The sequence below is a fragment of the Equus asinus genome, chromosome 20 (genome assembly GCF_041296235.1).
Source record: "Equus asinus isolate D_3611 breed Donkey chromosome 20, EquAss-T2T_v2, whole genome shotgun sequence".
NCBI classification, from domain to species: domain Eukaryota; kingdom Metazoa; phylum Chordata; class Mammalia; order Perissodactyla; family Equidae; genus Equus; species Equus asinus.
Window position 1 is genome coordinate 27,860,461 of NC_091809.1, and position 24,092 is coordinate 27,884,552.

General features: G+C 42.4%; 1 pseudogene; it reads left to right on the top strand.

Annotated features, from left to right (window-relative positions):
• The first annotated feature begins 21,955 nt into the window (after positions 1–21,955).
• On the top strand, positions 21,956–22,415 carry LOC123281829 (small ribosomal subunit protein uS15-like; annotated as a pseudogene).
• The last annotated feature ends 1,677 nt before the right edge of the window (positions 22,416–24,092 follow it).

Consider the following 24,092-nt stretch of genomic DNA (forward strand, 5'->3'; position numbering starts at 1 on the left):
ATGAGAGTTCCCTTTCTCCAGATCCTCCCCAATAGTTCTTATTTCCTTTTTTGTTAATTGTAGCCATTCCAATGGGCATAAGTTGGTATCTCTTGATAGTTTTCATTTGCATTTCCCTGATAATTAGTGATGGTGAACATCTTTTCTTGTGCTTGCTGGCCATCTGTATATCATCATTGGAGAAATGTCTTTTCCCATTTTTGAGTTGGGTTTTTAGTTTATTTGTTGTTGAGATGTATGAGTTCTTTATATATTTTGGATATTAACTGCTCATGCCGTATATGTGATGAGCACGAGTTTGAAAATATCTTCTCCCAATTTTCAGGTTGACTTTTCGTTTTGTTGATGGTTTCCTTTGCTGTACAGAAGCTTTTTCGTTTGATGTACTCTCATTTATTTATTTTTTCTTTTGTTTCCCTTGCCTGGTCAGACATGGTACTTGAAAATACACTGCTAAGACCGATGTTGAAGAGGACAGTGCCTATGTTTTCCTCTAGAAGTGTTATGGTTTCAGGTCTTACATTCAAGTCCTTTAATCCGTTTTGAGTTAATTTGTGTGTGTGATGTAAGATAATGGTCTTTCATCCTTTTGCAGGTAGCTGTCCAGTTTTCCCCATACCATTTATTGAAGAGACTTTCCTTTGTCCATTGTATGTTCTTTGCTCTCTAGTCAAAAATTAGCTGTCCATAGATATGTGGGTTTATTTACCTTGCTGTCAATTCTGTTCCATTGATCTGTGTGTCTGTTTTTGTGCCACTACAGTGCTGTTTGATTACTATAGCTTTGTAGTATATTTTGAAATCAGGGAGTGTGGTACCTCCAGCTTTGTTATTTTATTCTCAGGATTCCCTTTTTTACCAAACCAATGTGGGTTTGCTCCTGGTGAGTTAAATCAGGCTCTCCATCAGAAGTAGCTATCTCACAAAGTAAGGCATATTTGCAGCAAATAGGAGACTATGAGGAATCATCTCCCAAGTCATGGCCTCCCTGAACAAAGGGAAGAAGGGAAGTTTATTTCAGATAAGAAATGAATATTCAAAAGGGTGAGGTGGGTATTTCCTTGCACAGGCTCAGTTTGAAAACATGCTTCCACATACACTGTAGGTTATGGTAATAAGGACTAAGCTCCTCCTGGAGAGATCTTAGCCTTAAAAATAAGGCAAAGGTCATAGGCATTGCTCTTGTGATGAGGCTTTGTCTGATTCAGAGAGCTTGGTGATTGCATCTCCTTAACATAAGGAACAATAACAACTTGGAAAAACCGTTAAAATATCCACACCCACCCTTGAGTTTCTCGGGGTAACTAGTCGGTGACACAAATCGCTCCTCTGGGTTTACCCTGCGCCTTGTTCTTGAGGGCACAGGTTGAAGGTCCATGTTCTGTGACTGCTGAGCATGGGCATTGTCACAGGGACCAGAAGAGGAGCTGAATTTCCAGCTACTCTCAAATAGGTTTGTGGCTCACCACAGGCATAGCCCCAAGTTGTTCATAACAACCACCTGTAATTTTATACCCTCAATGTGTTTAGTATATGTTTAGGATCTGGGCATACTTGACCCCGATTCCACCAGCTCTTTATAGTCTAGAAACTGAGTTGTCTATCCTTCTCTGATGGACCTAGTCTTGCTGCCCAGGAACTTGCCACCCCCTTAGAAGCACACCATCCCTAATTGGTGTTGGGTTGGTTAGGATCCAGGGAAGAGCCTGGGGTGAATAGGGAGTCATTACTAATCTGTATAGTGTCACCAAAGCGAGAGTTTCAAAACAGAGAGTGGTTTGCAGGAAAACTCCGATTCATCAAGTGTCTGTGATGACCTCTCTTGATGTTCAGGCGTGGGCACCTTTTTAACTCCTGTGTGGTGGATCCAAGGGGCGACTCCTTAGTTTAGGGAAGAGTGTGTGATTAGTAACACCAAGCGACGCCCTACCCAAATAGGACATAGTAGATCTTGGGACAAACCGCTTTTCCAAGTTTTAAGGAAGACCCAGTCTCCTGGCTCATATGGGTGGAGTTTGACCTCCATGGATAAGGGAAGTCAGAAGTTTCCATATTTATTGAGTTCTTCTAGCACCTGCTTCAGATTGATTATGTGTTTGATTGCCATGGAAACCTGTTTGTCTGGGTTTGTAGCTAATTTGAGTCCTTAGGGAACAGCCTCCCATGGGTGATTTCCAAGGGGCTAAGCTTCAGTTTGCCTTTTGAAACTACCCTTATCTGAGTGAGGGCTATTGGCAGTAATTTAGCCAATTTTCCTGCATCTCTTGGCACAATTTTGCTAATGTTTTCTTTAAAGTTTGATTAGCCCACTCAGTTTTTCCAGAAGTTGTAGTCTGTTTGCAGCATGTAGCCCTCCGTTTAATTTTTAAAACTCTGGCTACTTTGGAGGTTATTTTTGATATAAAAGTTGGCCTGTTGTCACTCTGAATTGATCTAGGCAACCCCAAATGGGCAATTATTTCTTTTAACACTTTTGTTACCACATTCGCCCTTTCTGACCTACAAGGAAGGGCTTCAATGCATCCAGTAAACTTATCCACAAACACCAAGAGGAATTTGTACCCTCCAGGGGCCATGGACATAACAGTAAAATCAGCTTGCCAGTCTTCCCCCACTAAAGTTCCCCGAATTTTCATTGCTTTGGCCAGGGGAGGTACAGGAGGCCTGGTTTATGCATTATTCTTCTGGTGACAGATGCACTGCCCAGTTATTGTTTTCAATAAGTTCTTTTATACCTGGGGTGCTTATGACCTTTGTCAGCCATAGGTATATAAGTTTTCTTTTCCATGATGGGTAGAATCATGAGCACTCTTAAGGAGCCCCCAAGCTGTTTGGGGACCTAAATCTTCCCTCATGGGTTTATCATCCAGCCCTTGACTATTGGAGACCACTGATAACCCTGTGTAGTGGTTTCCCTGACTTCATCAGGGGAATTTACACTGGTGTAAATTCATAGAAGGGTAGAATGGGAATTAATGATAATTGGAGAAGCTCTCCTGATATAGCAGCCCTTTTTGCAGCTGCATCTGCCAAATCATTCCCCTTTATATGCTCTGATTCCCCACTTTGATGGCTTTTACAATGGCCACAGCTACTTCCTTGGGGCCATGCACCAGAGGATCTCTGGCTCAAGTTTAATTTCTCTTACTGCTGCCGTTACAAAGTCCTCTTTCTTTGAAAATGGCTCCATGAGCATGAATTACAGAGAAAGCATATTTAGGGTCTGTGTATATTGTTGGTATTTTTTCTAGTCCCAATTCCAAAGCTCTGATTGATGCAATTATTTCTGCCTTTTGGGTCAAGGTGACTGGTGTCAGCCCCTTGGCTTCTATAGTTTCATGCAGAGACACTACTGCATAATCTGCTCTTCCTTGTCTGTTACTCATGAAGGTGCTCCCACCTACAAATCATACCTCTTCTGCATTCGGCAATAGTTCACCCTGGAGATCTCTGTGGCTAGAGTAAACCTGATCAATCACTTCTGGGCAAGCATGGGTAATAGGTCCCTTGGAATCAGAGAGCAGGGTAGCTTGGTTTAAGGTATGACAAGGTTTTAAAGAAATCTGAGGGGACCCTAACAGTATAGCTTTATATTGTAGTGTTCTATTCTTGGATAGCCAGAGATGTCCTTTAGTCTCTAGTAGGCTAGAGACTTGCTGGGGGCTCCACATCAGTCAAAGTTTGGCCCATCATCTCCTTTTCTGCATTCTTGATTAATAAGCAGGTGGCAGCTACAGTTCTCAAGCATGGGAGTCATCATTTTGCCACAATAATAGGCTACCACGCTTTTAGGGGGTCTCAGCATTTGGGTTAGCAGTCCTGTAGCTACTCCCTGTCTGTCACAGACACATAGGCCAAATGTTTTGCTCAGGTCTGGTAAGGCCAGTGTAGGTGCTTCCATTAACAAGTTTTAAGCTTATTGAAAGTTTAATGACATAGCTTATCCCATTCAAAGGGGTCTATTTCTGGCCCCTGTAGTTTATCCTAGAGAGGCTTAGCAATTAATCCAAAGTTAGGGATCTAAATGCAGCAAAAGCCAGCCATCCCCAAGAATCCTCAGAGCTGCCTACAAATTTTTGGTGAAGCAAGTTGACATATTACCATTTTCCTTTCTAGGAGAAGGCTGTGTTGTCCCCTTGAAATGATGAACCCCAAGTACTTTACAGTCTCTTTAGATATTTGTGCCCTCCCTTTAGACACTTTATATCCCTTACTGGCTAAGAAGTTTAACATTTTAACTCAATTTTGACACTACCTGGGGATAGAATCAGATCCCACAGGTTAAGAGTTCAGTCCCACAGGATTACCCTTTGCCTCCCATTTTAGATGCCAATTGCAAGTTCAGGTTGTCACCTGTGCTTCTGACCAACCAGCCACAGAGCAGATGTTCCCACAGCCCCCTCATTGTGTTTGATTATTTTGATAGAGCGGCTCACAGAACTCAGGAAAACATTTTACTTAGCAGCCAGATGGAAGAGATGCATAGAGTAAAATACGTGGGGCAAGGATGTGGAGCTCCCTGACCCTCTCTGGGCATGCCACTCTCCCCAAATCTCCCTGGGTGTTTACCAACCCAGAAGCTCTCTGAAGCCCATCCCTTTGGATTTTAATGGAGAACCCCCTACATAGGCACAGTTGATTACGTCATTGGCCTTTGACAATTGAACTCAATCTTCAGCCCCTCTCCTCACCCTGGACTTGTGGAGAGGGGGATGGGGCTGAAAATTCCAACCCTGAATCTCACAATAGGTTTCCCTATTTTCCCACACAACAGCCCCCACCCTTAGGGGCTTTCCAAATGTCACCTTATTAACATAAATGTAGGTGTGGTTGAAAGGGTCTTGTTAGGAATAACAAAAGACACCTCTTTCCCCTTTATTGCTCTGGAGTTATTTCAGGAACTGAGGACTAAAGTAATTATTATAACAAAATATGCCTCTATGGCTCTTATATGGGAAATTACAAGAGTTTTTGGATCTCTGTGCCAGAAACAAAATGAAGATATTTACTATTATAAATCCAGTACTGTACAGCATTGACAGCACTACGGTCTTGAACAAATCTACATTCCCCAGTTCTAAAAACGTATTGATTATAAGAAAGATTCATCTTTATGGCTTCTGGCTTCTAGGGGTATTGTTTTACCTGGGGCCAGCAATCTACCTGCTTCAGTTTTACCTTTACTGACATGGCACTGGCTGCTCACTCCACCTGTCCTTGTGCCTATAATTCTGAGTTAGCTCAGCTTAAAACATTTAGGGGAATCTCCTCCTTCTCAGGTGCTGGTGTATCCTGTAATAGGGCCATAAGCTCAACTCCCCGACTTTTTGGATCTTGGATCTCTACTTTATCTTTTCCCAGCTTATTGAGGCCCCTAACTTAGATAGCCTGTCCCTCCCTAGAGGGGGAACAGGGCATTCTGGTACATACAGAAAGAAACGCTTAAGTATATTTTATCCTGTTTCATAGGTCAAGGGGCTCCAGAAAACTTTTGGTATCTCTTTTGCCTGATACTCCTTTGATGCTACATCTTTTTCTTTTTGAAAGGTTTCTCTTTTTGGTATTCAGCACCGAGAATGTGGCTCCAGTATCGAGCAAAAATTTTAAAATGTTCTCCTCCTACTGCCAAGGTCACCCCTAGAGCCAACTGGGGAGCCCCATGGCCCTGTCACATCTCATCTGTGGTCAAGAGAAGATGCTGTGTCTTGGTCCTGTTCAATCTCTTCCCTCTCTGGCGATGGTTGGGACAGTCCTGCTGCTAATGCCCTGCCTGTTTGCAGTACACTCACCCAAATTTGTTGGTGGCTTTCTGGTCACTCATTGGGGGCTGAGGTCACTCACTCCTTCTCTTCCTCAGGTTACCTTGAGCAGACGTGAAGGGCCACACCCAGCAGGGTGGCTTGCTTTTTCATCTTCTTGTCTTCCTCTTCGTGATCATCAGGATCATTGGGATTCCACCCAGCATCGGTCCCTCGCACAGTCTGTTCCTCCCTTAGTCTGTTCACCAAGCCAGCGAATGGCTGATCCTGGGTCATATTCATTATATGCTTGTTCTCTAGCTTTTAACAGAACAGCTGACTTTTCCTCAGCCATAAGGAGAGTAGATAACAGTCTTTGAATGTCTGCCAAGTTTGGATTATGAGTGGCAGATTTATGACTTCCTCTGAGTAAGCTCTCAATCCTTTGTTGTGTGCCTTCCAATTATACAAATCAGAGGGGAAAAGGGGATGTGTACATTAATAAGTTTCTCCTCACCATCAGGCTCCTGTCTTAGGGGATATATCCCAGATTTGTAACTGGTTCCTAATCTAGTTGTACTATCCGAAAGAAAAGGGTGAGGGTCTTTGGTTGTTGGAGAGTCCAATTCCCTGTGGAAGGATTGCTCGGTGGGGGACAGTAACGACTTTGACCCTGGTACATCCTCCAGAGGTCTCTTGGGGCTCACCAGCTGGTCTACTGATGGGGCCAAAGCTGGTGGACTCTGAGGTGGGCTTTCCTTAGTCCCGTGTTTCCTTCTTTGGTGGAGCAGGTCCTCCTCATCAGAAAGATGTCTTCAATTCAACCTTTAACCTTTCACTTAGACGTAGTGCCATGAAGCACTGGACACAAGGGATTTCTTCCAATTTCTTGGTTCTTTTTCAAAATAGATCTAATTTTAGTATTGTGTTAACACTTAGGGTCTCATTTTCTGGCCATTTTCCCCCATCCTCCAGTGAATATTGCAACCAACTGTGTTGCATAATAAGATCATTATCCTCTGGGGTCAATGGGGAATATACAAAGGCCTTTCAAATCTGGAGGATGCAGGCCAATGAGCTTTCCTCTGGTGTGGAACTTGGTCCCCTCATTTTCTAGCATCTTTTCTGATGGTCTGTTTCCAACCTCCCAGGAGAAACTTCTAAGGTTAGTGGTGATACAGATGCCACAAGGTTGTGCCCATAGGAAGCTTAGTACCTTAATCACCCAAAACTAGGCTCAGGCCAAGTTTCCTCAGGCTGTTTTTCTCAGGCTAAACTAAATCCTTAAAGGGAAAATCAAACTGGTGGATCCTGGGTGTCACCCAGGGAGCACTGATAGGGAGGGCCTGTGTTACGGAAACAAGTGGGTTTGCCTCTGGGTGAGTTAAATAAGAATTGATGCGGGGTCAGTGAGCCGAGGAGTTGAATGAAAGATTTCTTGGACTCTCAAGCTCTGCCAGTAATGCTCTTTTATTTAGAGAATAGTGTGGAAAAGCATGGGGACAGGATCCATGGGCAGTAAGAGCTGCTGCTGCAAACATGAGTTGACAGTAGGGCTAAATTTAAAGCATAGGTGTGTGAGTTATCTCTTTACAAGACAAAGGAAAGAATATGTAAAAAGTTGTTAAGATGGTAACAGTGCAGGTGGGGTCTAGTTATTGGGTGGTCCTATAACTTTAGATAAGAATCAGACCAGATTAAGTCAGGATGTCTTATGCTTCCCTGAGGATGTTGGTGGTGGGGGGAGTCAGCTGTGTGAAGTTACCAGACGAGCACAATAAACAAGACTTAAGTCCTTGCCATCCCCATTAAGAGTTTCTAGACCTAAGGTCATCCCCCCTTCCTCCTGCTGCAGAGAGGGAGACACACCCATAGATGGAGACTTCCTTCATAAATGCAAATGTCTCTCATCAAGGGGCAAGCAAATTTCACTCCCCAGAGTCCAGGGCTCAGAAATCTTTTGGTCTCTCCCTTTCCTGAGACCTCCTTCAGTTCACACTTTCCTTCAGAAAGGCTTCCCTTGTGGACATTAAACACCAAGAACATGGCTCCACTAGAGAACAAAGATTCAGCCTGCTCTCCTCCTTCCTGTCAAGGTCACTGGGGCTTCCTGGAGCCAACTGGGGGGGATCCCTCAGCCCCATCACATCTCATCTGTAGTCAAAGGAAACTGCCACGGCTGGGTCTTCTTTGATCCCCTCCCTCCCTGGGGACAGTTCGGACAATCCTGCCACCAACGCCCTTCCTGTTGGCAGTCAGGACACCGATTAGCCCCCGACGTTGTTGGTGGCCTCCTGGCCCCTCGGTGGGGGCCGGGGTTACTCACCCATGGTATATGCCTCCTCTCCCTCAGGTTACCTTGAGGAGACTGGCGGGCCACAGCGAGCAGGGCGGCCTGCCTTTTCATCTTCTTGTCTTCCTTTGCATCCTCAGCTTCAAGCCGGTTATGGAGCACCCTCCATGCAGCCTCTCGTAACTGTGCAGGACTGGTAGCAGGACCGATCACCAACTTTTGGAGTTTCCCATGGGTGTCTGGAGCACTTCTGAGATCTGAAATACGGATTCAGGATCACTGTACTGCCCAGGGCCTCCAGGTCCCAATTTGTGTATCGCCTGAGGCAGTTCTGCGGCCTCTGGAACAAAGTGTGTGTGTGGGGGTTGGGGAGGAGGGTGGCTTTCCCCAGGGCCCTATTGGACCTGTCTTAATTTAGGCCATTTAATGCGTGGCTGGCTTACTCTTTTCATGGCTTTCAGAAGATGACCCTGAAAATATCCTCCCTTTCCTCGATCCTCAGGATCATTGGGATTCCACCCTGGTTCAGTCTCTGGCACAACCTGTCCACCAGGCCTGCAGACATCTGATCCTGGGTCATCTTCCTTACCCACTTGTTCTCTGGCTTCGAACGGAATGGATGACTTTTCCTCAGGCATGAAAAGTGTAGTCAACAGGCTTGGAATATCTGCCCAGGTTGGATCATGAGTGCAGAAGATTCCCTCCATCGGGCTTATGAACTCTGGGTCAGCGCTCAGTCCTTTTGTGTGTGCCTTCCAATCACATAGGTCAGAGGTAGAAAAGGGGACGTGCACATCAATAAGCATCCCCTCACCATCAGGCACCTGTCTTGTGGGCTTTATCCCAGGTGTGTCACTTGTTCCTAATCTGGCTTTACACTCTGGAAGAGAATGGGGGAGGGTCTCGGCTTGCGCCAGTGTCCAATTTCCCGCAGGGGGATGGCGGGGGAAGAACAGCAAGGGGTTTGGACCTGTGCTCACCTCTGGCTCAAGTAGGGGTAAGGTAGGGGGATGAGGTGGAGGTCCACCAGGGCTCATCAACTGGTCTAACTGTGGGGTTGAATCTGCTGTATGTGGGTAACGTCGGCTTGCCTCAGTTTCACATTTTTGTTTTTTCCAATCTTGTTGGCCTCTTCAGAATAATCAATCTTAGATTCAACCTTTATCCCTTCTTTGAAGCATACTGCCTCCATACAGTGAACATAAGGAATTTCTTCCTCTTTCTTGGTTCTTTTGCAACTTAGATCAGATTAGAGCATGGCATTAACTTTAGAGTCCCTTTCTTGACATATTTACCTATATTCCAGTGAATATTGCAGCCAGGTTGTATATATAAAAAGACCATCTCCTCTCTGGCCAATGGGTGAACACTTGAACACCCTGTAGTTCTAGAGTACACAGCACAATGTGCTTTTCTCTTGGATGGAGCTTTCTCCCCCTCTTATTATAGCATCTTTTCTTATGGTCTCTTTCCAACTTTCCAGGCGCTGCTTGTAATGGTTAGTGGAGACTCAGATGTCACAAATCTGTGCCCAGAGCACATTTGGCACCCTAATAGTCTAAAATGAGACAAAGGTCAAGTCACTAATACATTAAAAGGAAAAGAAAACTGTTGGATGCTGGCTTTCACCCAGGAACATGTGATAAGGGAGGGCAAGGAGCAGAAAAAGGAGACCTAGGAGTCCAGAAAAGCCAGACTGTGAAAAAACAATATGGATGTCTAGCATCCTTGACAAAAACAAACCAATGACCAAAAAGGACAGACTCAGCAACTCCAGAGGGGCCTAAATCCCATCTCAGGGGACCTCTCCTCAGGTCACAGGCCCAACACAAAGACAGACTCAGCGACTTCAGGGACAGTTTAACTCCATCGAAGGGGAGCCCTTCTTCCATCACAGACCCAATTCAAAGACAGAATCAGTGTCTGCAGGGGGAGCCCAAATCCCCACCTCATCACTCAAGAGGAAATTATTTCTGCAAAGGACTCAAACCCCTGAGTAGTCAAGAGGGATTGCCCCCATTCACCCGAGTATCTGGGCCATGCCATCCAGACAAGACTCAATCTCTAAAGGGGACTCAAACCCCTGACTAGTCAACAGGGATTGCTCCCATTTTGCCAGAGTCAAGCGTCAGCCCTTCCAGAGTGGGCAAGTCCTGTGGTCCCTCCGACCATAGGGGACTCTCGCTCCCCTAAGCCTGTCAACCCCCAAATGGGGATTCAAACCCCAAATTCAGGCCCCAACAGGCATGCTTTTGTTAGACAACTTAAAGAAAGACCTCTTATAGCCATGCAGTGGGTTTGGCGCCCCCTCCTCCATTGAGAGAGCCACCAAGCAAAGTGCTCAGTGTGGCTCTTGGGTCTCCTGAGGGGGCAGTGACATGAAGCTGGTGGCACAGGCACGATGAAGGGGCCAGTGCCCCATTGGGAGCCCACTTGTCACCGAAACCGAAGTGAGTTCCCTCCTGGTGAGTTAAATCAGACTCTACACCAGAATTAGTTGTCTCACAAACTAAAGTGTATTTGCGGTAAATAGGAGACCATGAGGACTCATTTCCATAGTCGTGGCATCCCCATACAAAGGGAAGCAGGGACATTTATTTGGGCTGGGGAATGAATATTGAAAAGAGAGGTGCATATCCTCTTGTACAGGCTCTGTTGGGAAATATGATTTCACACACACTGCAGCTGATGGTAGTAAGACCTAAGCTCCTCCAGGAGAGATCATAGCACTAAAAATAATGCAAAGGTCACAGGCACAGCTTTCATGGTGAGACCTGTTCCAGTTCATGATGGTTGGTGGTGGCATCTCCTAAACATAACAAAAGGAAGAAGAACAATGTGGAAAAGTTGAAATACCCAAAATTACCATTTAGTTCCTTCCAATAACTAACCTGTGGCAGTCATTTGCATTCATGATATGAGTGTAAGATATTTGTGTAGACTGATCAGCATTGAAATAAAAGTCACTTATGAAGACGGTGTTAAAGTACCACAAGCAGAAGATTTTCTAAACCATATAACAGCATTGCCTGAAAGTTACAGACAATCTGTTGCAGTGCTAGTGAAAGGTTTTCAATGTTTCCTTGGGAGACGTTCCTTCACAGCTACGTGTAGCTCAGTTCAATAAAAATGTGCTTTCCTAAGGGCCAGCCCGGTGGCACAGCAGTTAAGTGTGCACATTCTGCTTTGGCTGCCCGGAGTTCACCAGTTCAGATCCCCAGTGTGGACATGGCACCGCTTGGCAAACCATGCTGTGCCAGTCGTCCCACATATAAAGTAGAGGAAGATGGGCACAGATGTGAGCTCAGGACCAGTCTTCCTCAGCAAAATGAGGAGGATTGGCAGCAGATGTTAGCTCAGGGCTAATCTTCTTCAAAAAAAATAAGAAAGAAATGTGCTTTCCTGACATTTGATAGAGAGCTTGAGTGAAGTCTGGGGACTGCAATGTGTGAGGCACTTACCTAGATGATCTGAAACAAGTAGAAGTCAGGGCTCTTCAGTATAGAGTACTTGTCTTGAATATGTGTTATAGATATTCTCTCCCAGCTGTAGTGAAATTTTTATTCAAGGGAGATTAGCCCTGAGCTAACTACTGTCAGTCCTCCTCTTTTTGCTGAGGAAGACTGACCCTGAGCTAACGTCTGTGTTCATCTTCCTCTATACGTGGGACGCCTACCACAGCATAGAGTGCCAAGTGGTGCCATGTCCGCACCCGGGATCTGAACTGGTGAACCCTGAGATGCCTAGAATCGGAACGTGTGAACTTAAAAACACTGTGCCAGCGGGCCGGCCCCTGTAGTGAAATTTTTAATAGCTCTCCTATTGCAGTTCCTGGCATGTTGATGTCACCAATAGTCTTTCTTCATCTCATGCACAGGAGAGCCTGTGTGTAGGCTGTTCAGCATTGAATTAATAGTCAATTATGAAGATGATATTAAAGAGCCACAGGCAGGAGTCTTTCTAAACTGCATACCTGCATTGTCTGAAAGTTACAGATAATCTGTCCCAGAGGTAGTGAAGGGTTTTCAATCTATTTAGATGAATCCCTTCACAGCTACAGGCAGCTGAGTTCAGCAGGAACATGCTTTCGCATCAAGGGAAAGAGAGCCTGACTGAAGGGGTGAACTGCAATGTGTGTCGTTGTTCTCACTAGCACGATCCTAAACAGCTAAATGCCAGAGCTTTTCTCCACAGTGTACTTTGCTTGATTGGGTGTGAGATATATTCTTTCCCAGCTCTAGTGAAATGTTTAAAAGCTCTCCTAGGAAAATGTCACTTGAAGCTTCTGGCAAGCTGATCTCAGTCATAATTTTCCTTCCACACATGCGCTTGAGAGCCTGTGTCTAGACTGCTCGGCATTGAATTAAAAGTCGCTTATGAAGATGATATTAAAGAGCCACAAGCAGGACATTTTCTAAACATCCTCTATTGTGGTGCCATAGACATAGCCTAAGTTAAAAGTTTGTGTTATATTATTTTGGCTTTGCCATCGTCTTACTATTGCAAAGATCACTGTAGTAGACACTGTGTCTCCCCATCCTTTGTCACGTTCAGCCACCTCTGACGTGGCCTACAGCCATGGTAGACTGTTTCTGGCTTGCTGGCAGCTTCCCACTTTGAAAATTTTGCTTCTTTTTCCTGAGGACAGACTGTCTTGACAGCTTGCTCAGACCATACGTAAGACAGTTTGGTATTGCCTGAGATTCATGTGCCAAGGAGCAGTACTCAACCAGTAAGGGACAAGAACCAATGGATAAACACTGAAGCTTTCCTAGTCTTCTTTCAAACAATTCCTAGAAATGTAGAAGTGTTCTGAAGGATATGTCAAAGCATTTCAAGTGATGGATCTTTAGTTGCTTACAACAGTAATCTATACTTTATTGCACACATCAGTAACTTTCTCTCTTCTCAGGTGCACATTCCATATTCCCTCATTTTTGCTTCCTGAAATCACCTACCAAATAAACATTGTATACCCAAGTCCTTGCCTCAGGGTCTGCTCTTGGGGCAATTTCCATTCTTACAATCCTAGTCTCTTGTATGCCATTAGTAAAATGAGGCCACACTTATCTATAGCACAAATGACACTCTATGGAGTCTTGATAATAAGAGATAGTGATAATATTGCAATACTGGATAACTGGAAGCCCTATCAGAAACCATTAATATCTGAGGCACAGACAGCGTCAATATCCCTGACCTGAGCATCAGCATCTTTGCTTAGACAACATTCTAGGTGGAGCTTTCCAAAAATGCTTGTGTCTGGAACTGATCCGATGGTGTTGCATCAGCTATCCTGTATCTTTTGTCTCCCACCACCACATCTAAAAAGAACTGCACTAGCATACACAGTATGAAAACTGACAGACAGGTTGTATGGTTCCCTGAGCTGAAATAAACCCAGACCACAGCAAGTAAAAACACCAAATCTTAACCAGGAGACCACCAGGGCTGGCTCTATTTGCAAAAATCCTGAGCTATTAAAATTCCCTCTTCTACTGAAATATAACTGATGGCAAATCTAGGGTGACTTTTTATTTCAGTAAGTATATGTCACTGAAACAAAGATTCTCTAGAACAACCCCAGTTTTCTCCTGTTTCTTTAGAATCTTGTTTGATTTTGTACTTGTTCCTGATAAGAGTTATTTTAATATTTTACATGTAGTTGTTTACAAGTTTGTTATGAAAAGAAATATTTTATAGTTCTACCAAAATAAATTTGCAATAAATTGTAAAAATTGCCTGATCCTAATAATTTTATGTTACAATTGTGGATGAGAAATAATATTGCAAACTAATTTTTAAATAGCTTCTGAAATGATTTCAAGAGTATGTTCCATTGGTCTCTAACAGTAGAATTTGAAACTCATTTAAGCCTAGGTTGTATTAGAGACAAACTGCGTCTTGATATGAGCTCTTGGTGTCCACCAGCAACATAGAGACTGACTGTTGACACTAGGAATCCTTCTGTCTTATGATTTGTCACTCTGAGAAAAATGGAAACTTGTTTTTATTGATGTTAAGTCATTTAATAGGTCTTTCTTGGAGACATAGAGTCTTGTATTTTAAAGACACTTGAGAAGTTTCTTATCTTGTCTAAAACATCCATCTATCCTGTCAATTCAAAGGCAGATAACATTCCTCTTGATATTAAGGTGAAATATACTCCCTATAACGACTATTCATTATTCCGTATATGTCTAAGCCATGTAATTTATCAGTAGGGATGCTGGACTCTATTGTTTAGGTCATAACAGCTTCACGTCCACTTAGCAGTGAGCAGAGATTTGAGTCTAGGGAAAGAGACTAGAGCAGATAGCAATAGAGCAGAGTCTGACTTGAATTGATAAAACTTTCAAGGTACTTGGTCTTCACATCTAGAATTAGTAATAAGTAAATTATTTCATTTAACCCAATTGTACACAGAGATCTGTTGAGACCCACTCCTGAGCTTGCTGCATGAAGCATGCAAAATAGTTTCAGAAGTATCTGAAGTCCCTGAAGACCTTCACACTGAAATATGTTTATTTATGACCCTATTCCCTGAATGAGAACCAGAATTCCCAAATAAAGGTCTCACTCCCCAGGGAAAGAAAGACAAATTGAATGTTCATTAGTCAAGTCTCGACTAGAGTGAAAAAGTGGAGATAGACACGGGACTCTCTTAGGTGATCATTTTGAATAACCATCACATGAGATGATTCCACTTTTTGTTTGTGTGTTTTGAATGGTAACCCTACATTTGCTGGGAAATGTTGCTTCTGGCCCCAGGATGCAAGCAAATCCAGCAGTTGGAAAACAAAGGATTCTGGCTCCAATGTTTAATTTTAATGGAGTATTATGAATAAAATTGAATGCCAGACCTTCATTCTTCTTTTTAATAACAGAAGATTATTTTCTTTATTCTTTTTTCTTTTGTTTCTTTTGCTGGGAAAGATTCACCCCAAGCAGCATCTGTTGCCAATACTCCTCTTTTTTTTCCTCCTCGAAGCCTTAGCACATAGTTGTATATTGTAGTTCTAAGTCCTAGAACTAGAGTTCTATGTGAACTGCCAGCACAGAATGGCTACTGACACATGAGTGGTGTTCTTCCATACCCAGGAACTGAGCCCAGGCCAGCAAAGTGGAGCATGCTGAACTTGAACTGCTAGGCCAGCAGGGCTGGCTTGCAAAACCTCAATTCTTATGTCAACAATAAGCCTTCAGGGTCCAGCCCGGTGGTGAAACAGTTAAGTGCGCATGTTCTGCTTCAGCAGCCTGGGGTTTGCCAGTTCAGATCCCAGGTGCGGACATGGCACTGCATGGCAAGCCATGCTGTGGTAGGCGTCCCACATATAAAGTAGAGGAAAATGGGCATGGATGTGAGCTTGGGGCCAGTGTTCCTCAGAAAAAAAGAGAAGGATTGGCAGATGTTACCTCAGGGATAATCTTCCTCAGACAAAAAAAGCGATAAGCCTTCGTGTATTTGCCATAAAAATAACAGGATGTAAAACATAAATTCAAAATATGAATTGTTGTAATGATACTGAATATCAACTTTTCATTGAAATTCATAAAGAACTTATCATATACCTCATCCAATTTCTAGCTTGTCATAAAAAATTATTTGGATAGAAAATATACTTTTCATATAAACCTGTGATCTCTCTTCAAGCAAAAATAAATATTGTAATAAATACCCACAACATTTTTTATTTTACTTTTTGTCTGGAATTTGCTAGTCGATAAGCTTTTTCATAAAAAAGGGTATGTCTAAATGGTTTGTATTAACAGCTTGTAAAATAGTATCCAGGAAACCGTCAATGTTCAAAAGATATTTGTTGGCTGACTGATGGAGTGAATGATGAATAAGTGAATTAATGAATACAATATACACTCTAAAATTCTGAAATAAAATATATGATTTTCGTTCCCAGTGCTGGATTCTACCTTTAATGAGATTTTAACTTTGATAAAGAAACACAGACAACTTGTGTATCATTCTATAGAATATTTACTACTTCAGGGTAGGACACAAGTGTTCTTTCTTCATTTTCATGTTCCTAATAGCTAATAAGGATGTTGCACATTCTAGGCTCTAAAATAATGAAGTAACAGACAACCTGTGGACAATGCAGAGGAAATTACAAAGATTTCTCCCAACTTTGAGCTATTTATTACAATGAATTTATATCCTTTTGGTTAGCTCCAGAGTCCAAATATCCATCTGAAGTTCTTGTTCCTTCCTGTGTCATTTCCTTTGTATATTGTCTGTTGTGTGACCGAAGGCAGTCTGTACCATGCTCAGTTAACAATACTTTCATTCCCACCTCAGCTCTATCAATTTCCTCATCTAGTTAGCATTTCCATAATTTTGTAAAGCTTTTTTGAAAAAAGTATTGCTTTTACTCTTTCCATTGTTATTGATGCTTTATATTACAGCTTGATCTCTCATTTGAAGCTTATCATTTATTGTACAAGAGGCATTTCACATTTCCTAAGTTTTGGTTTGGTATTAATAAACTTACCTTGGTCAAGCAGATAAAATTATAAGACAGGACCATCACGTGGATCACAAAATTTCACCTTTCTAAATATTTGTAGGTAACACACCCACACACACCTACATACATATGCATACACACACACATATGTAAATATGCAGAAAATGACATTATAGAGACCATATTTCCATCACCCACATTAAACAATAGTTCTGCCTGATAAGATTAATAAAGTACTACATAATTACTTATAAGCTAAGTTTTCACTCATACAGTGTCCCCCATTCCCATTCCCTCTACCCTGTCTGGAGACAACAACTATCAAGTGTTAGAATCTTTTTTCTATTTTTCCAAATCTTTTTATATTTTTATTGAGGTAACAACACTTTAACAAGAGATCCACACTCTTAAGTTTTTAAGTATACAATACAGCAATGCTAACTATAAGCACAACGTTGTACAGATCTCTAGAACTTAATCATCTTGCATAACTGAAACTTTCTACCTATTGCATGGCAACTCCTATTTCCCCTTCCCCCAGCCCCTGGCCACCACCATTCTACTCTCTGCTTCTATGTGTTTGACTATTTTATATGCCTCATATAAATGGAATCATGAAGTATTTGTCCTTCTGTGACTAGCTTATTTCACTTAGTATAATGTCCTCAACGTTCATCCATCTTGCCTTCTGAAAAAATAAAATGAAATTTAGCATTATGTTCTTGGATAAATAAATTATACTCCCGATTGTTAGTTATGTGGTTTTTAAATTTATATAATTAGGGGCCTGCCCCGTGACTAAGTGGTTGAGTTTGTGTGCTCCACAGCAGCAGCCCAGGGGTCCGCCGGTTCAGATTCTGAGCATGGACATGGCACCTCACGTCAAGCCATGCTGAGGTGGCATCCCACATGCCACAACTAGAAGGACCCACAACTAAGAATATACAACTATGCATCAGAGGGCTTTGGAGAGAAAAAGGAAAAATAAAATCTTTAAATTTACATAACTAGATTTGTGATGTTTACATCATTTTGTGATTGGCACATACATATATATTTTGCTCAAGCATAAAATTTGGATATTTAACTACCTTGATTGCTATGGATTTGGTTTATGAATTTAAACTAGATGAGCATTATGTTTGCTTCTGTCTTCTTTATTAAGAACAATAATGCACTTCACATATTTCTATTCCCCAGTTTGCTCACATACAATAATGCATCTGGGGCCGGCCCAGTGGGGCAGCAGTTAAGTTCACATGCTCTGCTTTGGCGGCCCAGGGTTCATCAGTTTGGAACGCGGGTGCAGACGTGGCACCACTTGGCAAGCCATGCTGTGGTAGAAGTTCTACATATAAAGTAGAGGAAGATGGGTACACATGTTAGCTCAGGGCCAGTCTTCCTCAGCAAAAAGAGGAGAATTGGCAACAGATGTTAGCTCAGAGCTAATCTTCCTTAAAGAAAACAAAAAAGAAACAACATAAGTGGGGTGTTGAGGCTTCCTTCAATTATTGTGTTGCTGCCAATTTCTCCCCTTAGTTCTTTTAAAACTTGCTTTAAATTCTTTTACTGTGTATTTATCCAAAGAACATGAAATCAACAATTCAAAGAGATTTGTTGCACACCTATGCTCATTGTAGCATTATTCACCATTGCCAAGATATGGAAGCAACTCAAGTGAACATAATGGATGAATGGATAAAAAAGATGTGGTATATATATATATAGTGGAATGCTACTTACCATAAAAAATGGAATAGTACTTACCACAAAAAAAGACAATATTGTGCCATTTGTGACAACATGATGGACCTTGAGGATATTATACTCAGCAAAATACGTCAGTCAGAGAAAGACAAAAACTCATCTGTGAAAGATAAACACTTAGATAAGGGGAATAGATTAACGGTTACCAGAGGAATAGTGGTGGGGTGGGCAAAAGGGGTAAAGGGGTACATATGTATCATGATGGATGAAAACTACACTATTGGTGGTGAACACGATGCTGTTTATACAGAAACTGATATTTAGTAGTGTACACCAGAAACTTACACCACGTTATGGGCCAATATGACCTGAACAAAGTAAACAAAAAAAGAAGCTAGGACATCCACCAATCCCTAATGCCCAGATATTTAATGTACTCCAGCCTCCTCCATCTCCCCAAGGCACAGATAGCCAGTGAGATTCCATTCCATACTGTGTGCACCAGCCTGAGTACACCACTGGTTTGTACTACTCTCCACATCTCTTTTTTCTTTCTCTTCTCTTCTCTTTTTTCCTCTCCTCTCCTCCCCTCTGCTCTCCCTTCCTCTATCCTCTCCCTTCCCCTTTTCTTTTCTCTATCTCCCCTCTCCCCTCTCTTATTCTCTTTCTTCTTTATTTCATTCATCAAATATTTATTGACACTTACTATATGTGGGATGCTCTATCAGGCAATGGGAACATAATATTAGAATTTATGGTTGGATAGAGAGGTGAATATTAATAAAATGATCACAAATTGTGATGAATTGTACAAAGAACTGAGAGACATAATAGATTCCAGGGACCTGGTCTGATCTGCAGTGTTTCACAACACATCCCTAGTTTTAAACTTAGATCTGAGAAATGAATTGAATTTATTAAAATTCCTTTTTTGGTCTTTTGTTTCATTTCTCAGAGTCCCCATCTGCCAGCTGCTGACATATATGACCCAATGTAATGTTTTTATACCTTCTCTCTTGCTATGCTAAAATTTTCCTACTAATCTATAAAGATTCTCTGAAACTACATTTTGGACACTTATTTGATACTTAAGTGTAAAGATGATATCAGTGCAAAATTGACCTTGCTTCTCCCCCATTGACTGGTGTCCCCCTAAACATATGTCTCCCTTGCCCTTCTTTTCCCTCTGGTTTTCCCAAATTGCCCAACCCCTTGGTTTCCATCACTAGGTTTGGTCATGGCCTCATCTAGAAACCAGACTAGATTCAATCTCTGTAACTACCTCATCCCTGTTTCCTCTTTCTGCTAATTTTTCATGAAATGAAACACATCAAAAATCTTATTAAAGAAAATTTCCAATGTCACTGATTTACCTTCCAGATTCTAAGGCAGAAAAATACATTTTAATCATATTTTTAATTGCAAAGTATGATTGAAATGTTTTACTTGATAAAGCTGAATGTTGGCAAGTGGGTGGAGAAAATAGAAATTCTAATTCAATGTTACTGATGCTGTAAAATTTGGAGGGTTTATTGGCAATGTCTACCACAATTTTAAATGTACATGTTCCTTGACCCAGCAGATCCTCTTCCAGGACATACTTCTAAAAGTTTTGTAAAGATGTATGTCAAGAATCTTCACCGCTTCAGTTATAATAAATATTTAAAACAACAAAAAGGTCCACCACTGGGGATTGGAGAAATCAATAGTTCAATCATACACAAAGAATCTTGCTGCCAATAAAAACAATGAGATAAATCAGTATGGACTGACATGGAAAGGTGTTCACAATATATTGTTAAGTGGAAAACATCTAGCTACAGAACAATATAGGTATATGAGCCTATTTCTGAAAAAGGATTACAAACAGCGACTCTGAAAGAATAAGTGAATACTAGTCATCTCTAGGTGGAAGGCTATCTGGGTACATTCTTTTCCCAAAGCATCACCTCTGTAAAGTTTCAACTTCCACAATGAGCACGTATTATTTTGTTAAATAAGTAATCATGGCTGAATAATATTATGATATAAGTTACAGTGGAGTTTTCCCCTCCTATTCCCATCCCTTTATTTGAGAAATTTCTGTCCTTCATTTCCTCAAGGAATGTAACAGAATTTTTTTAAAAAACCTTTCCAAGCTTTCTTGCTTTTCTGTTCCAAAATCATAAGTCCTCAAGGGGAGAGAATTTATTATGTGCATAAACAAAATGTTTCATTTAGCAGCAAGAGGAAAGCAGAGTCTCCTTTGGACTAGGGAAAGATGCCACCTGACTGAAGTGATGAGGGAGAGAAAGCCTGAGAGGCCGTCAGAGGGAGAAAGAGAGCTTTTGACTTCCTAGAACAGAAATAACCTACATACTGTTCTCAGTAGCTGGTTGGTGGGGCAGGGAAGAGGGATAGGAATAGGTAAGATTCCAGAAAATAATTGTATCTAGGCCAGGAGTTACAACTCAGAGGCCTACATGGGCTACACAGGTGACATAAAGGAGGGAAGCACAATGGTTGTAAAGGACTGTGAAGGAGTGATAGGCCATGCCATCCTGGAACAGCTGTTACTCAGGGTCAGCCTACTATTGTGCAACAGGGGTAGGGGCCCAGCATTGCCAGACTTTTTGATTTTTGCTTCTTCTTCTCCCCAGAGCCCCCAGTATAGAGTTGTATATTCTGGTTGTAGGTCCTTCTTGGTTGCGCTATGTGGGATATAGCCTCAGCATGACCTCATGACTGGTGCCATGCGCTTGGTCAGGATCTGAACCAGCAAAACCCTAGGGCACTGGAGGAGAACATGTGAACTTAACTTCTCAGCCACAGGGCCAGCCCCCTTTTCAATTTTTTACATCAAAGTTTAAGTTAAAAACTCAATTTTTAATTGGCTTAAATGTGCAGGTCAAACTAAGAGTACCTGTCTGAGTACATTTGGGCTACTATAACACAATATCATAGACTGGGTGGCTTATAAACAACAGAAACATTTCTCACAGTTCTAAAGGCTAGAAAGTGTAAGGTCAGGCACCAGAAGATTCAGTATTTGATGAAGTCCCATTTCCTGTGTTCATAGTCATCTTCTCACTGTGTCCTCACATGGTTGAAGGGGTAAGGGAGCCATCTAAGACCTCATTTCTAAGGGCACTAATATCATTCACAAGCATTCCACTCTCATGACTTAAGCACCTCTCAAAGTCTCTACCTCCAAATACCATCATTTGGAAGTTAGGATTTCAACATATGAATTTGAGGGAGGGACATAAACATTCAGTCCACTGCAGTACGTATGTGTTAATCCCAACTTACAGGTCACACACATGTGAGCTGTTGAAGGTGGAAGTGACAGCCTCATGAAAAAAATCCTGTGCTCCAAACATTGGCCAAGTAGCAGGAGCTGTGAGTATCTCTCTCCACAGGTGGCAGTGTAGACTAGGACCACATGCTCCTTCCCACCTCCAATGCTCTGCTTAAAACCCAGAATAGATCTTGCATTAAATAAGAGAGATGAGGAGACAAGCAACCCAGAAGGACTTGATGTGATGCTTTTTATCTGCTAGTCTATGTGAATGGAGACATAGAGTCCAAAATGAAATTGAGTAAGAAAAGAAACAATCATTAATAATATAGACTAGTTTTTGTAACCCTTTTGGGAAAAACAGAAGTGCTCTGCCCAATCCCCTGGGGAACCAGCTTTTTCTTAAGAACTGCAGCCCTGGGGCATTTTTTTTTGCTGCCTGACCACTGCCATCATGGGTCACATGTATGTTCCTGGGAAGGACTTGTCCCAGTAGGCTCTGCCCCTCTGCCACAGCATCCCCACCTGGCTTAAGATGATGTCTGATGACACAAAAGAGCAGATCTACAAACTGGCCAATAAAAGCCCGACTCCCTCACAAATTGATGTGGTCCTGAGAAACTCACATGGCACTGCACAAGTATGTTTTGTGAGAGGCAATAAAATCTTGAGAATTCTTAAGTACAAAGGACTCAAAGTCTTAAGTCTTACTTAATAAAGCTGTTGCAGTTTGAAAGCATCTTGAGAAGAACAGAAAGGATAAGGATGCTAAATTCCATCTGATTCTGATTGAGAGCCACATTTACCAGCTGGCTAGATATAAGATTAGACGAGTGCTCTCCCTCAATTGGAAATGTGAGTCATCCACAGCCTCTCCCTGGTTTCATAAATTTATCTATGTACTCAAGCAATAAACCATTGTTTAACTAGAACAATAGAGAATCACAGCCCTGGGCTGTCTTTGCCTGACTGCTCCTGCTGTCTCTTCCTTCCCACTAGCTCCATAGATGGTGCTTTCTTTTCCTGTCCAGCCCATGCCAGGAAGCATCAGTGCTCCATCTTCCACCACTGTCATCAGGACACAAGAGAAAGGTAGGTCCATGTAAGTGGGGTTGTTAGTGAGAGTCAGAGGGGAGCACTTTTATTTCTGGGATTGTGAGAAAAATGAGCTTCTGGAATCCCCAGCTGGAACCCAGAACAAAGAGAAACAATGTAATAGTGAGGGTTCGGTTTCCACAGTGCATTGAATAGTATAAATTGGCCATATTAAGTCATGCCATGAGGGCTGTCCTGGAAAACTAAGCCAACTCTTGATTTAAAAAATGAGATATTGGAGGGGCCGACCCCATGTCCAAGTGGTTAATTTCACATGCTCAGCTTCAGCATCCCAGGGTTTTGTCGGATTGGATCCTGGGCATGGATCTAGCACTGCTCATGAAGCCATGCTGAGGTGGCACCCCACATAACACAAATAGAAGGACCTACAACTAGAATATACAACTATGTACTTGAGGGCTTTGAGGAGAAGAATAAAAAAAATAAGATTGGCAACACATGTCAGCTCAGGTGCCAATCTTTAAAAAAATTTAAACAATTAAAAAAATGAAATATTGGGGAGAGGCATTTTGAACTCCACTACCCTACAGTCAAACCTCAGGTTCTCATTACCAATGTCCTTTCTTCCATCTCTACTTTCTCGCCTTTATTTTGCCCACTGATTCTTACAGCCTTGGTTCATACCTCTACATGGATGAGTCAAAACCTAGACTTCAAGTGCAACTTCTCTGAGCACCAGACAGACACTCTCTACAGCCTGGGGAATTTCTCAGGTGGGCTGTCCAGAAGGTTTCCCAGACAATGGGAATTTTTAATAAGGAGCTCCCTGGAGATGGGGGTGGGGTGAGGAAAAGGAGGAGAAAAGAATCCAGGTACCTGAGGGGTACTGTAGACATTAAACCAATTTACTCTTTTTTCTGTTTAACTTGAGGGGTGATTCAGGGGGCTCAAGGAATTGTGAGCTTGTTTTGAAGAAAAAAAGGATATCTTTGGGGAGGTTGTGATCACCAAATGGCCAGCTCTGAGCAGCCCTGGAAGCCCGGAAGTCAGATTCCTCAGGGGTCTATTGGGGGTGACCCAATTGTTTCCCTGAAGCTCCTCCTGCCAAGTCCCTCATTCCATAAAACCTCCCTGTTTCTGTTCTTATGGAGGTGGATTTGAGGGAAACCAGGCTCCCACCGATTCTTTTTGACAATTTGAGTAAATATTTCTCCACTTCTAACCACCAATGTCTCAGTGTTGGCTTCCTGTGCATCGGGCACAGAAACTTGAGATTAAGAGGTTCGGTATCAATTTTGGCAAGCCAGTCAGGAGTCTTGTGCCCATGGCTGGATGGCCCCTGTGAGGGTTTCAGTGGTTGGTGGTCCCCAGGGGCTGGGGGGAAGTCTTTGCCTGGGGGCTTCCCTTACTGTTCCTCCCTTCCTGCCAGTGTCTGCCGCCCTAGGCACAGTGCTCCCTTGGAGTGGAGAAACATGTTGGACTTCAGTCTTTGTGTGTGAGTGTGCTTTTGTCTTGTATACGAGTCTGTTGTCAGT